Source organism: Lissotriton vulgaris, chromosome 4_1, assembly GCF_964263255.1.
Source record: "Lissotriton vulgaris chromosome 4_1, aLisVul1.2, whole genome shotgun sequence".
In the NCBI taxonomy this organism is placed as follows: Eukaryota; Metazoa; Chordata; class Amphibia; order Caudata; family Salamandridae; genus Lissotriton; species Lissotriton vulgaris.
In genome coordinates, this window is record NC_141691.1 from 136,438,812 (window position 1) to 136,454,953 (window position 16,142).

The 16,142-nt window shown below is 49.3% G+C and overlaps 1 pseudogene; it reads left to right on the plus strand.

Moving 5' to 3' along the window:
- The first annotated feature begins 298 nt into the window (after positions 1-298).
- Positions 299-16,142, plus strand: part of LOC147718477 (zygote arrest protein 1.L pseudogene) — a 52,102-nt pseudogene continuing 36,258 nt past the window's right edge.

Here is a 16,142-nt window from a genome sequence, read left to right on the forward strand (position 1 = left end):
AATTTCATGAGACAAAGTTGCCTCCCGTGTAAAGTTAAAATAAGCACTGCACTACTTCAATTAAGGCGCGCGGGTTCAGCTAAGGGAGACATTTTGCAGACTTTAAATATAGATTTGGGCTAAAACAAGTTTGTATTATCCACTATAAGCTCTGCTATGCGCTTATGGCGAGTCTGGGGTCTGTCTCTGCAGGTGGGGTTGCCAAACTCCAATTCCATGTCTTAATTGAGCCGTTTGCAGACTTCACCTGCCGCCCTTATTTAATTAGGCCTCAGGGGCGGGCTCGGGGCCAGACACTATGGCTACGATATCGGACGAGGCAATGGACAGCTACATGTACTCGGCCTACACGCCGTACAACTACAGGTATCTGAACCCCAAAGGCAAGGGCGGCGGCTGGAGGCAGCGGGGTTACCTCACCTCCTACGCGGACACCGGAGAGTACTTCGACAACTACCAGCGCGCGCAGCTCAAGGCCATCCTGTCCCAGGTGAACCCCAACCTGACCCCGCGCCTGCGCAAGGCCAACACCCGCGATGTGGGGGTGCAGGTGAACCCCCGGCAGGACGCCTCGGTGCAGTGCTCGCTGGGGCCCCGTACCCTGTCCCGCCGGAGGCGGGGCGTGTGGTGACAGGCTCCGCAGGAGCCCGACGGGACCCCGGCCTCCTCGCCCCCCAAGACCGTATGCTTCCCCCGGACCGCCGCGGTGTACTCGCCCGTCGCTTCCCGCAGGCTCCCCACCTTCACGGAGGAAGAGGACGCGGAGGCCAAGGGCGGCGGAGAGGGGAAACCCGAGAGCGGGGAGAGCTCGGGGGCGCGGCCCGCAGAGGAGAAGGGTAGCCCCGCGGAGGGAGGCCGCGCAGACCGGCAGGAGGAGGCTAGCTTGGAGGAAGAGAAGAAGCCAGAACAGAAAGCCGAAGGGGACGCAGCAGCAGAGCCCGGGCAGCAGGAAACCACCGCCTCCCCCGACAAGGGCAGACTGCGTTTCCAGGTGAGGAGCAGGCAAGGGTCCATGGCTTTTTTGGGGGGTGAGGGGGGATTGTACGTCTCACTACCATATGGCCTACTACCCGCATGTAGTATACACTCCGTGACAGCCCTCGCCCCTTCCCTCTCACCCCGCCACCTTTGGGGGCACCCATTCGTTGCTGACTCCCCTCGCCAGTCCATCTCTCCCAATAACCGGCCGTTGCTTGTCTACCAGCTGCCGCTCAGTTTGAGGCCCATGCTGGAAAAACTTTCACAACTTTCACAAAATTTGAGACTTGTAGCCACGAGAGGAAATCCACTGGAATCGAATTGCGAGAACTGCAGGCAGTGCCAGATCTAAGAGTTTGAAAGCAGTGTGGGTATTTTTTTTATCTGGATTTAACCAATTAGTTGTCAAAACGGGGTGCTTATTCACGTAATACCAATGAATTCTTAGTGGGGGTCAGTTGTTCGCTTTGTTGCTGATTGTAAGCTGGGGTACCTGCAGAAATCCACTGCAAAGGTCCAGGTCATGTCTGAGGTTCTCTTAACAGCAGAACCATTCCCTCAACAAGCAGACAATGTAAAAGCAATTGTGAAATCGTTCTTGAGCTGGAAAAAAGGAGGTTATCAGTGAAAAGCACCCTCAGATTTCTGTCCTTTGTAACGCGTGCGCGAGGCACTGTCTCTGATGGCTGCAGACAAAGAGACTGCAATGTGTTTGGGCCGGTGAGGAGTGCCCTCTTCCTGCCCCCCACTCTCAATCATGCGAAACCTTGTGCCTGGGAGTGCGTCTCAAAGCTGAGAGCCTCGCCGGCTAGCTTTGCGTCTCGCTGGCAGGGCGGAGAGTGGACGGCTACAGCTGCAATGTAATGTGTCGGAGCAGGGGAGAGCTACAGTTTGTTCTCTTCTGGAGTTCCTCGCCCAGGGTCCTAGCAGTTTTTACTCCTTACTGGAGGGCCCTCTGCGTGCAGTTTCACGGGAGTCCGCCCCAGCAATGCCTTCTTGGGTGCAAAGGGCAGCAAGGCCGGTAAAATTAAAAACATGCATTTTAGCAGCTGTGTAAGTCGCGCGCTGACAGCACTGTAAAGGCTGGTCAGCAGCACACGCAGAGTGGAGTGCACGGACACTGAGCCCCCCCCCCCCCCCGCCCCCTGGACTACAGGACGCCGGCCCCCACTCTCTCTTCCAGCACCGTGATAAGAAAAGAGGTCCTGAAGAGCTCTGTGCCCCCCGCGTCTGCACGCCCCCTCACCAGACCCGAGCGGTGCCCATCAGCCCCTGTACCCATCCTCCCCTGCTGGTGTTCGAGCCGGGCCCCAACCCCCGCCCCGAGGAAACTAACTGCTGACGGGCTCCCCCTCTCTCTTCAAACAACCCATCTCGTTCCACACGCCTTCTATCCTGAGGGGCTTCGGTCCCTCTCACCCGACAACTCTCACTCCCCACCCTCTAATGTCTCTCTTTGCCCTGCAGGTGTCTCCGGCCCTGAGGTAAGAGAGAGTTTGTTGGGGGGTCCGAGGGTGGGGCCATGGGTGGTGGTGGCATCTGTCCGTGATGTACACCGGGGCACTTGACCGGGGGTGGTTGCAGGGGATGTGCGCAGGGAGTGATGCGCAGGGTTGTGGATGCATGGGTGTGAGGAAGGATGCATGGGCTCTAACTTTGTCAAAGGCGAAACCGTTGCATTGTAAATGCTTGTTTTATTTGTTAATAGCTTTCAGCCTATTTTTTTAAATTTGCATGAAGCATCCAGAATTTTATATACGTGTGCATATGTTTGAGCCAGCTACATTTCATGCCAAATGGATAGGCGTGAGGGGGAGGCATAACATTTTTTATTGACCCTGCACGTGCTCATAGACAATATTTTCGGCCAGATAATTTAATAATCTCTGGATGGTTTTGTACTAAATAAGCACGCATAAAATATGGCCATTCTGTACTGTTTTGTGATTTATTATGAATTTGTCCTGCGGATTTTTAAATATTCACAACAGAGTATTGATTTTGTTTGGTTAACAGGTAGAAGCTGATCAGTTGACAAGGGCTCAGACAGCCACAAAGTTTGTGAGAAAGCATGTCAAAAATGCAATATGGAGGCATGGTGAGCAGAGAGGTGGACAATGCATGACATCCATGAAAGATTGCCACATTTAAAATTCAGGGGTTCGTAAACTGGTCCACTTAGTTTTCTGAACAGCTCTGCAGAAATGTGCCTAACTTTTTTTTTTATTGAGCAAAATCATAGCGAGAACCATTACGTCACACATTTAGTCACAAGATCGGTTTCACCATTAAACATAATTATTTATGGCTTGTAACATTGGGATTCACAATTCCTTCAATGATATATTCCCTATTGCACTCATAGTCTAACGTAGAAGTGCAGGTTTCCGGATCGACATTTGAGACACATCTTATTATCTTAAAAAGTAAATCCAGTGTTTTGCAAATTCATGCTTACCAAACAGGCATTTTAAACAAAATGATTGCTATATTCAGACTAGGCAAGGTGTTATTAATAAAGTGCTATACATTTAGCACCCATAAAGCGTCTTTCTTCCTATCTCCCAATAACATTGATCTAATTCTGAATACAGTGTATCGACTCCCGATAAAATTGTGCTATATCCTGATAAAATGCTTCAACTCATATTTTACTCTTGCCAATAAATCACCCATGATATAAAAAATAAGTATATACCTAATAAGCATTTGTTGTCACTTAAAGTGCTAGATTTGGGCAAACAAGGTAAGGCAACGAATTGATATACATTTAACTACTCATGAAGTGCCTTTATCTCTGCCTTTCAATACAATTAAACTAACTCTCAATAAGGTTCATCAACATTTTGTTTCCTCTTTTTTTTCTTTGTCCCCTTTTTACACCGTTGTCTCACTTAAGCAGAATCCTAATGACAACCATGACATCATATATATATTCACAATAGAAATGTGCATATTCTTATGAAATTAGTGTTCCAAAACAAAGAGTTACAGATGTTCTGCAAATATGGATACATGCCTCCCAAAATATAGTGTAAGCTTGTTAGTCTTGTCAGCCTTAGAATGGTCTTCGCCTAAAGGTTTCGCCTTTCTCCTCCATATTTTTTCATAAATTGTTTTTGTTGGACTTAGGACTGTGTGCACTTAACTACTGCTAACCAGTGCTAAAGTGCATGTGTGCACTCCTTTAAACAAGGTAACATTGAATTGTAAAATGGGGAGGAGTGGAGGGGACCCAGTGCTTTAGATGCAGGGTGGAAAGAGCGGAATTGGTTCATATATTTTCCACGTGCCCTGGCCTAGAATCAAAAGCTAGGGAAATGATTTGTTTTCGGAGAGACATATTGAAGAAGGATACTCCACTTTCTCCTCCGATGAACAAGTTAGGGGAAATGGGAAGGAGCTAATCTTTATTGCAATATCAGTTTATCGGCTGTGTGTTGCTTCTGCCTGGCTGGATCCACTTCCACCGACCTTCCAGCAGTGGAAAGGTCGGTTCCTGCGTGTCTATAAGCTCGAGACAGCGTTGTATGATCGAAGAGGCAGGAAGGGGAAGATCAAGAGGAATGGGATCTGGGGTCCACTTACAGCTTGGATACCCCAATAGATCTGAATAGGGTCTGTTTTAAGATTCTGTGTCTGCGACTGATGTTTTTAAGGGAAACAGCTTACTCCTATATATGGTATCTAGAATTTGTAGATCTTCCCATAGAAGCAGCTTTTTTATTGGTTTATGAATTGCTATGACTGTATTTTTATGATCAATGTGGCTTAATATCCACTATTCATAATGTATTTCTGTCTACGATTTATCTATTCTAAATTGCTGTAACTTGTCTTTGCTCAGGGAAAAAAAAGTAAAATATATAAAAAAATAAAATAAACATGGTAACATTGGTTTCTCCCCATTTGAAATATTTAATTTTAATTTAATTTCCGCGCTCCCTGTCGAAGACGGAGTAGGCAAAAACTCTGCCTCCCAAATTCTTTAAAAAGATATAAAGAAGGCACTTACCTGTGTTTCTGCCGCCTCCCCTGCCTGGCTGCTCTCCTAACTGCTCCTTCTCTCGCGTCCTCGTCATTCTTCATAGAAAAAAAACACTACGTTGTCAGTCTTGCGAGAGTGCATTCGCAAGACTTACAATGTAGTGTTTTTTTAGGAATGACGTTGAGGAGTGGGGAGGGAGCGGGGAGGGAGCGGAGCGAAGCTACGCGTAGCTCCACAGAGTTTTTTTCAAACTCCGTGGAGCTACGCGTAGAGGGACTATGCCAGCTCCACCCAGGCCGACCCTCAAACAGCCCAGAGGGCATGGTGCAATGTATTTAAAAAGTAGGACATGTACTTTAAAATTTTACATGTCCTGTTAGTGAAAAACTCTTGAATTTTGTTTTCACGATTTCTAGGCTTCCTTCTCCTATAGGATAATATTGGGGTTACCTTATAATATGTCATACGGATAGCTTCCAAATAGGAACAGGTGCCCAGTTCATGTTTGACGTCTTTGGAATAATAATGAAAAATCCTATTTTATGGTAAAGTCTGCATTTTCCTGTCTTAGCCATTTGGTGCCTGCTGTCTGTGTCTGGATCACATGACTAAGTGTAGTTTGCCTTTGTGTGTTCCTCCTAGACAGCCAAACACAATAGGGAGCTTAAGTGTGCTTGGAAGGGCCATCTCAGGCAGAATAGGAGAATGGAGTAAGCCATAGCCACAATATCAACCTGAATAGGCTGTGTCCTGCCTTCACACAAAAAATTGAATACACCATGTAGCTAGTTTGGAGCCAGGGCAGGGGAGGCCAGAAATCTGTGCACTTCAAAAGGAAAATTCTGGAAGCTTGGACCCCAACCAACAGTAGACATCTGGACCAGTGGAATACTCTGCCCGGAAGAAGGACTGCTGTGCTGGTGAAAGGACTGTCACTCCACTGGGCTGCTGACCTGAAGGCCTACTACCTTGCTGCGCTGACCTGTTTCACTCCTGCCCTCTTGCCTGGGTTAGAAGGACTGGACCTGCGCAACTTGTATCAAGGAGAGCCACCTTGACTCCAAAGGCTAGTCTCTTGTAACCAGCACCTGGATTCTGCAACTGTGAGCCCTGCCCTGTCCAGGGGTACAACCCTAGTGTTGGAACCTTGGAAGTGGGCCTGAATGAGATCTGCTAGCCTATCTGTGGACTGATCAGAACAGATGCATCTCCTCTGCTGCACGGGGCAATCCAGAGCAGAACTGGCGCATCACCTCTGCCGCGTGGACTTTCGCATCGCAAGGACTTCTCATCGCTGCCATAGCACGCAGCCTCATCAGAACCGTTGTTATGCAATGTATCCTTGAATCAGGCACTGGCATCGCAAGCCCTTTGTCGATGGCATGCTCGACGGTGATGCAGGACTATGCATAGCATCCTCGCAGCTTCCCTGAACTGATGCTGAGCGATGCTTCTCTGACCTCGCCCTCGCTTTGCCTCGGCTGCGCTATGCATCCTTGACATGGAACCTCCCAATGCTCGGCAACTAGGATTTTAGGTACTCTAGTTCAACAAGCGGAACTGGGCCCATGCAACCAGCTTGCACTCCATCACGGTCAACCTGATCTTGTGACTTTGTTCCAGTCTGGCATGACCAGATATCCACAGTTGCCGTTTTGTGCTTTTTGGTGCAGTTTTGATGGAAACTTTAAACCTGCTTATGTCCGGTTCTACTGATTTGATTTTTGTTGTTTTGGTCCTGTTATATTTATTAAACTGTACTCTATTTTTCTAATTTGGTATGGGATCCTCCTTGTGTGGTGCTTTCAGTTTATTACTGTTTGAAATGTTTAACAAATACTTTACACGTTGCCTTTGAGTTAAGCCTGACTGCTCTGTGCCAAGCTACCAGAGGGTTGAGCACAGGGTTTGCTCGTGACTTCACATTGACAAGAATTGTGGTTGCTACTTGAGTAGGGCTCCACCTCCCCTCAATTAGCAACCCAATTTCTTGCAAAGCTCTGTTAGGCACAAACCCTGGAACGGTTGTGTAGCACCGGACAATAGAGGAACCAGCCAAAGAAGATGGCTGCATATCTTCATACCCCAATTGCAGTGCAAGTGCAGTATGTCTGCGGCGAAGCAATATGACATTAGCTATTATGGCATTTTCAAAGCAATTTATTTGATTTTACACTGTACCTATGACAAAAATAACAAGTAGCGGTACAGGGTTTGGCCCTTGGCAATGTTTGTGCCTGCTACGTATACAGTTATTGAACGTAAATGACATGACTGACTCACAAGACATCACTCTTGAACTGTAGACCTTCTAATACCCAGCTATAAGGTTGTGCAGAAAGCCTCCTGACTTGATGGCTGGCAACCTAACCATGATGTTCACAGAGGCCAGTGAGGCACACGGGTTACCGCCCAGAGCAGTTTGTAAAACGCACAACCCTCTGCAAAGCAATGGGGCTGACTTGCGGCAACTCTATTGATAAGCCAGAAAAGGCAACACACTCTTTAAGCTCAGCAGGGAGATGCTCCAAATGGTGACAACTTTTCCACATTCTATTTGGCTTTGCCAGGACCCAGTCACCTTCATCGAAGACTGTTTCCTGTGCTCATTGATGCTGATCAGCATATGTATTCATCTGCCACTTTCGAGAAGTGTCTGTAACACGAATCTTATCAGCATTCAAGGATTGGTCTACTGTCCCCTGGGGCAACTAAGTTCACATGGCTCTCTCAAATAGCATAGTGGCAGGACTCTCACTAGTTGCAGAGTGAGGAGTTGAAAAATCAGCACAGAATGCTTGACATAGGGCCTGGTTCAGCTTGACTCCTTCTATCAATTCTCGCTGGATTATTCGTTTAAGGGTACCCATTAATTCTTCCATGACACCATTGGTTTGGGGCTAAGGAGGTGTACTCTTGTGATGCTTGACATTTAGTGTGACCAGAAATTCCTTGTTTCTTTGCTATGGAAAGGCACACCATTGTCAGATTTGAGAATGGCAAGGATACCCCATGCTGCAAAGATGTCATCCAGCAGCTCGATGACCTTGTCATGAGTGGTTGATGATAACTCCTCTACTAAAGGAAAGCTTAAATAATCAATGACTACCATGAGATGATGTCCTTCTCCTAACAGCCCAAAGAAATCAACTGCAACTCTTTCCCACACATGTGCAGGAAGCTCGGATATTGTTAATGGATGCTGCATCATTTTGGGAGAAAGGCATTCTTCTTCCATGATTGAGTTGAAATTAAGTCTTTGAGGATAAGCATGTTCTTATCGGAATTAGTAGCTGCAAAAATCTGTTAAATGGATAGGGCTGCTGACGGCTGGGCCTCACAATGAAGTTAATGTTCTCCTCAGCCATTTTGGATGTCGAACTGTGCCGATGTGATGGTACTCGTGAAAAGTAATCAGCAGGGTTCTGATCTTTACCCAGCTTGTGTACAATTGCATAGTTGTACTCTTGCATTTGCAACCCCCACCACTTACTGCGAGGGTGCATCTTGGCCTTTGGCTTTCCAAAAATAGTGAGCAGTGCTTGGAGGTCTGTAACAATAGTGAAACTTTTTCCATATGGAAACACATGAAAATGTTTGCAGGTCCATTCAATAGCTGGAATCTCTTTCTCTGGCTAAGAATAGGCATGTTCTGTGTCAGACGGGAAACAACATTACAACGCAACTTTTACAACGCACTACCTTTACTACAAAACTTTTACAACGCAACATCCATTACAACGCATGCCATTACAACGCATGTCACTACAACGCATACCACTACAACGCATACCACTACAACGCATACCTTTACGACGCAGTCATTACAACGCATACCTACACTATCAAACACTTACCCTACTGTTGCACCCCCTAGAGTTAGAATAGTAATTTTTACCCCTACACTATCCAATACTTACCCTACTGTTGCACCCCTTGGAGTTAGAATAGTAATTTTAACCCCTACACTATCCAACACTTACCCTACTGTTGCACCTCCTGGAGTTAGAATAGTAATTTTTACCCCTACGCTATCCAATACTTACCAGACATGCAATGTAATGGTATGCATTGTAATGGTATGCGTTGTAAATGTAGTATGCGTTGTAGTGGAATGCATTGTAAAGGTAGTTTCAAAGATTTCGTAGTAATGCCATGCGTTGTAATGGAATGCATTGTAATGGATGTTGCGGTGTAAAAAAATGCGTTGTAAAGGTATGCGTTGTAAAAGTATGCGTTGTAACGACATACATCCATGCCAGCCATGCTTTGACTGGTATAGGCCACAAAGTGTTTCTGCATATTCGAATGGCCATTATGTTGAGCATGGATTGTCCCCCAGCCCCACTGGGCTTCCATGTACCGTGATCTCAGTATTTAACTTGGGGTCAAAATAGGCCATCTCAGTTGCATTCTCAATAGCATGCTATATTCTGTTAAAAAGTTGATCACATTCAGCAGACCACTGGAAATGGACATCTTGTTTTGTCAAGTCCCTCAATGGGGCACCCACAGTAGCAAAGTCATAAATGTACCTTGAGCGTGCCTAAGAAGGATCGCAGCATGGTGGCATCTTGTGGGGGACAAGTAGCCTGTAGTGCTTGCACTTTATCTGGACCAGGAGTCATTCCCCATCAGAGAATTCGTGCCCTAAGAATTTGAGTTTGGGTTCATGAAACCCACACTCTGCTGCATTCAGAGTGAGACCTACATCCTCAAGTAACTTGTACACTTCTATAAGGGCCTTTTGCATTGTCCAAAATACCAGTATGCCATCACTATAGTTAAAAACATGTGTGACAAGTTGAATTATTTGACGTATAACATCCTGAAATATTTCTGCAGCTGACGACACTCCAAAACTCAACCTTTTGTATCTGAACAAACCAACATGTGTCAAAAAGTAGTGATGCACCCGCAGTTCTCTCAACTCAAGTTGATGGTATCCTTTGTTCCGGTCAAGATGGGAGAAGACTTTGGCACAGTTCAGTTGCATGATCATGTCCGCTATGTGTGGACCAGGATGACTCTCTCTCCCAATTGCTATGTTAGCCTGGCGCATTTCAACTGAAATGTGCCCTGCACTTCCATTCTCTTTTTTTTTGGCGCCACCACTATGGGCAAGACCCCGGGCATAGGACAGGGGGAGTGCTTAATGATGTCATGCTTCAACAGTGTCTCTTGTTCTTTCTCAATGTGCTGCTGGGCAAAAGAGAGAATGTCCTCATTAACATCTACTGTTCTCATGACGAGCTGAGCTCGTCATGAACACACCCATTTCCATTATGATCCAGCACAGCAAACAAATATCTCAAGCAGCCAAGGTGTTAATATGAAGTCACACTTTTATTGCCTTTAGCCTTCTTAGGCCATGAAACAACGACGGGAACTGATTCACAACTTCAGATTGAGTGTGGTGGTTGTAAATGAGAGATATATGTCCCTTGTCAGCAACGGTGGAAACACTGAGAAATAATGCTTTGGACGAAATACCTGGAAGAACTTGAATTGGCATATGTACTGATACTGCGTTATGTCGCATTGTCGCTGTGAGTGACCCTTGACTCTGCAATGGTTTAGAAGCAGGCCACGTGTACACCTTTGTGATTGATGGGTTGAGGCGTGGCTCAAGAGACAGGCTGTCAAACTTTTTGACTGGCATGATGTTAATCGACTTACCACTGTCTAAAATAAGGTTATGGGGCAACTATTGATTTTTATTGTAATCTTGGGGCAGTGTCGAAATGAACTTGGTTGTCTTGTTTGGTAGTTTGCCTTTGTCTTTTGTTCTTCCTTGCAGGTAGCCAAACCTACATGAGCCTGTCATTCCTTGGTCGATAGCATCACAGCACATCCATCTTCTTCACTGGCGCTTGATAATGATGTTGAAGTTCCTTGGTAAGAGAAACTTGACAATGATCAACGTTGGCTGACTTCTACTTTCTGTAACTGATGCCACTTGTTGTCTTGAGGGCGTGACAAGAATGATTCTGGAACCTTCTGACGTCCATTTTCACTTCTCGACGTGACTTATTCGGTTTCTCTTTCACTTAGCAAACCACTATGAAGTGGTTTTCTTTCCTGCACCCATTACACGTAAATTCTAAGGCTGGAGATTTGCCTTCATAGGGAAATGAAAACCAACTTCGGAAACAAAACCTTTTCTTCTTTGGAGACATCCACTTGCGTGCATCTACCTTGTGCCAGCTTTTCATGACCACTGCTTATTCAATTTTTGCTGTTCCAGCTTCCATATCGGCAGCTTGTCGATCTGCTCTTTCATCTGCCATTGCAGCCATAAGTTCTCTCTCTAAACAGAGTGGCTCTCTCAACTTGGGTCTCCTGAAATAGTTTGAAAGACAGCCATCGATGACTGGGGCATATGGCTACTTCATCATTTAGTCCCCTATTCTTTCAGTGTTTGATAAGCACATCAAGTCTCTCAACAATCAATCAATCAAAGCATTTATATAGCGCACTACTCACCCGGAGGGTCTCAAGGCGCTAGGGGAGGGGGATCCGCTACTGCTCAAACAGCCAGGTCTTGAGCTGCTTCCTGAAGGCGAGGTGGTCCTGGGTCAGGCGGAGGTGGGTCGGGAGGGAGTTCCATGTCTTGGCGGCGAGGTAGGAGAAGGACCGTCCCCCTGTGGTGGTTCTTCGGATTCGGGGGGACGGCGGCGAGGGCGTGGCCGGTCGATCGAAGCTGGCGTTTGGGAGCGTAGAAGTTGAGGCGGCTGTTGAGGTATCCTGGTCCTTGGTTGTGTAGGGCTTTGTGAGCGTGGGTGAGGAGACGGAAGGTGATTCTCTTGTTGACTGGGAGCCAGTGCAGGTCTCTCAGGAGTTCGGAGATGTGGCTGCGATGGGGCATGTCCAGGATGAGTCGTGCAGAGGCGTTCTGGATCCGCTGAAGTCTCTTCTGGAGTTTGGCGGTGGTTCCTGCGTAGAGGGAGTTGCCGTAGTCCAGACGGCTGGTGACGAGGGCCTGGGTGTCCGTCTTCCTGGTCTCGGTGGGGATCCACCGGAAGATCTTACGTAGCATGCGCAGGATGTTGAAACATGACGAGGAGACGGCGTTGACTTGTCTGGTCATAGAGAGGGAGGAGTCCAGGATGAAGACAAGGTTGCGTGCGTGGTCTGTTGGTTTGGGTGCGCTGCCTAGGGCGGGGGGCCACTAGGAGTCGTCCCAGGTGGAGGGTGAGGATCCCAGGATGAGGACTTCCGTCTTGTCCGAGTTCAGTTTCAGGCGACTGTTCTGCATCCATTCGGCTACCTCTTTCATCCCTTCGTGGAGGTTGGCTCTGGCGGTGGCGGGGTCGTTGGTGAGGGAGAGGATCAGCTGGGTGTCGTCGGCGTAGGAGATGATGTTGAGGTTGTGCTGGCGTGCGATGTCTGCGAGGGGGCTCATGTAGACGTTGAAGAGGGTTCGACTGAGCGAGGAGCCTTGAGGAACGCCGCAGATGACTTCGGTGGCTTCAGATCTGAACGGGGGAGGCGAACTCTCTGTGTCCTTCCGGCGAGGAAGGAGATGATCCACTCCAGTGCCTTCTCCTGGATTCCGACATTGCTGAGTCGCTTCACTAGTGTGCGGTGGCAGACAGTGTCGAAGGCGGAGGAGAGGTCTAGGAGGATGAGGGCTGCTGTTTCTCCGTTGTCAAGCAGGGCTCGGATGTCATCGGTGGCTGCGATCAGGGCGGTTTCGGTGCTGTGGTTGGCCGGGAAGCCAGACTGCAAGAGGTCGAGGGATCTGTTCGTCTCGAGGAAGGCGGCCAGCTGCTTGTTGACGGTCTTCTCGATGACTTTTGCAGGGAACGGGAGCAGCGAGATGGGGCGGTAGTTCTTGAGGTCGGTGAAGTCGGCTGATGGCTTCTTTAGTAGAGCGCTGAGTTTGGCGTGCTTCCAGCTCTCCGGGAAGGTAGCGGTGTCGAAATAGGTGTTGATGATGTCCCGCAGGTGGGGTGCGATGACAGCATCGGCCTTGTTGAAGACGTGGTGAGGGCAGGGGTCGGTCGGAGATCCGGAGTGGATGGAGTTCATCGTGTGGACGGTGTCTTCGGTGCTGATCTGGGTCCAGGCGCGGAGGGTGGCGGTGGGGGGCGATGGTTCGGTCGTGGCGTGCGTCGGTTGAGTGCTGAAGCTGTTGTGTATGTCCGGGATCTTGTTGTGGAAGTAGGAGGCGAGGGAGTTGCAGAGGTCTTGCGAAGGGGTGATGTCGTTGTTTCCGGCGTTGGGGTTGGAGAACTCTTTAACGATGTTGAAGAGTTCCTTGCTGTTGTGTGCGTTGTTGTCGAGTCGTTCCTTGAATGCAGTTTTCTTGGTTGCGTGGATGAGTTGGTGGTGTTTTCGGGTGGCGAGCTTGAGGGCAGTCATGTTGTCCGGTGTTGGGTCTCTGCGCCAGGTTCTCTCGAGGGCTCGGCAGTTCTTCTTGGAGCTCTTGAGTTCTTTGGTGAACCATGGGGCTTTCTTGCTGCCGGGTCTGCTGGGCGTGGTCCTCAGGGGGGCGAGGTCGTCAGCGCAGTCGCTGATCCACTTTGTGAGGTTGGTGGCCGCTTGGCTGGGGTTCGTTGCGCTGGTGGGTGGGTTCTTGCTCAGGGAAGTCGCGAGCTGGTCGGCTGTGATCTTGTTCCAGCTTCTGCGTGCAACCTGTTGCTGGTGGTGGTGGATCGTGGTCCTTCTGAAGCTGAAGTGGACGCAGCTGTGGTCCGTCCAGTGAAGTCCGGTGGCGTTGCTGAAGGCGATGTCCTTGCTGGATGAGAAGACGGGGTCGAGTGTGTGTCCGGCGAAGTGGGTGGGGGTGGTCACCAGCTGCTTGAGTCCGAGGTTAGCGAGGTTGTCCAGCAGGGTGGTGGTGTTGCGGTCGTTGATGTTCTCCAGGTGGAAGTTGAGGTCCCCGAGGAGGATGTTGTCAGCGGAGAGGAGGGCGTGCGGGCTGATGAAGTCGGAGAATCTCTTCGCTGAATTGTGTGCGTTGTCCCGGGGGTCTGTAGATGAGGGTGCCTCTGAGGGTGGTCTTGGGGTTGATGTGGACCTGGAAGTGAAGGTGTTCGGCGGTTGTCAGGGTGTCGTCGGTGTTGGTCGTGATGCGGATGGTGTTCCTGTGGATGATGGCGATGCCTCCTCCGGTCTGGTTGATGCGGTCCCTTCGGATGATCTTGTAGCCATCTGGGATGGCGATGGCGATGTCGGGCGCTGAAGAGGCGTTCATCCAGGTTTCCGTGAGGAAGGCGACGTCTGGTGAAGTGGTGTCGAGCAGGTTCCAGAGCTCCACGGCGTGTCTGTGGACGGAGCGGGTGTTGAGCAGGATGCACTTCAGGTGGCTGCTGTTGTTGCTCGTCTTGGTCTTGGTGGGTGCGGGTGTAGTGCAGGTCCGGATGCAGGTGAACTCGCAGGAGCGGCAGCTGAAGGGTCCGTGGGTGCGTCTTGGGGTGGCTCGGTAGCATCCCGGGAGTCGGCCGGTGTTGAGTGCATTGAGGGTGGCGGCGTCGTACGTCCGGCGGGTGGGCTGGGGTCTGCGAGGGCCAGGGGTCCTGGCACTGGGCGTGGTCCAGGCGCGGACGGGCGTAGACGGGCTCGCCTTTGGCGCGCCTTCGGCGCACAATCGGCGCACCCGCTGCGCGTGAATGCTGTGCGTCTGCACGGTCGCCATATATGGCGAAGTGTCAGGGAGGGAGGAGCTGGGAGGCGGGGAGCGGGGAGGGTGCACAAAGGAAAGGGGGCGTGGCCGCTGGCACGGCAGTGGGAAGCGGGGCGGGGGGCACAGGGGAACACGGGGAAACAGGACTTAAACAGAATTTAAACACAGGCTCAGGGGGAGAAAATTACGGACAACAGAAGGAATGCAAGAAAAACAGTGGCGAAAATAGCAGAGTTAGCGCGGTAACCCACAGGCAGGGAGAGCGATCCCGCTGGGGCAGCGAGGGCGGGGAAGAGGCGGCAGGCTCAGCGAGGCTGAGAGCGGCAGTCGGGCAGGGGGGCACACGCAGCAGCTGGTGGCCGTGCGGTGCGGGGGTGTCCTGGTCATCCATCGTTTCATCAGCTTGCTGTCTAGCTTGATTAAAAATGTACCTTTCATAGTCGACATTCTGCATCAGTTGAACTTAGTTCCCAGTGCCTCTTTGATCATGGTACCATATTGCATCAGTCTTCAAAATTTTCTTCAGCACTTTTTTTACTCCATCACCGGCAAGGTTCTTCAAATATATTATGATTTTCTAATAACCTTCTAGGGCATCTATGAAGTCATTGAACGGCTCAATCCATTCTGCTTCTTGGAGGTGTTGAACTGCGATGGAGGTTTTTGGAATGCGGCTGCTGAGTATTTTGCGCTCCTTTCTGCTGCTCTTGAGATCCTGTGCTGTTCTGACAGCCGTCACTGTGCACCTGAATCTGTACCTTCTACAAGAACTGTTCTAGTGCTTGAGCTTTGGCCGCCATGCCCGCTCGAAGGTCGTATGGTGCTTCCTTCATTGTTGACAGTGAGAGAGTTTTCTGTTTCTCACACCTGGTTGTCTTTTCTGTTGTCTTACTTCTTGACAGTGGATATCAGTTTTGTCTTCGCACTTGATCACTGTTGCGTTCAGCTTTTTGCATCATACCTGTTCTTCAATGCTTTTAGTGCTTTGCTTTGCGTCATTGACGGCTCTGTGTTATGATGTGGTGCAGTATATCTTCCTTTAGCCTTTACCAGTGGGTTTCTGGTGGGCTTTTCGAATACGCTCCTCCTCAGGGCCTTCAACTTCTTCTAGGGCCATATATGGGCTGGAGTGGGGCTTTGTCTCCACACATGCCAGTGGCGAACTGCTTCTCATCGACTTGGGTGAATATGGCACGCACTAGCAGTTTGCTGTATCGTTGTAAACTCTCAGGGAGAGCAGTCTTGTTTCTTCAGGGCACGAACCCCCTACTCATCGCTAGTTGTAGCGTCCTCCTCAGCCTGGGAGCATGCAAATGAATACACCACACATGGAGCTCTGTGTTAGAAGTCTTTATTCCTCAGCATACGATCACACACTGCATGCTCATTACATCATAATCGTTAATAACCACACCATAACACCTCCCAGCAAGTTAAGTAATTCCTTGTTGAGTTCGCCCAGAACCGCAAGGGTCCTAGCGCACATAGTCCCACAGCACTACACTGAGTAGGTCTAAACAAGGAATTAACACACAGTGAATGGAC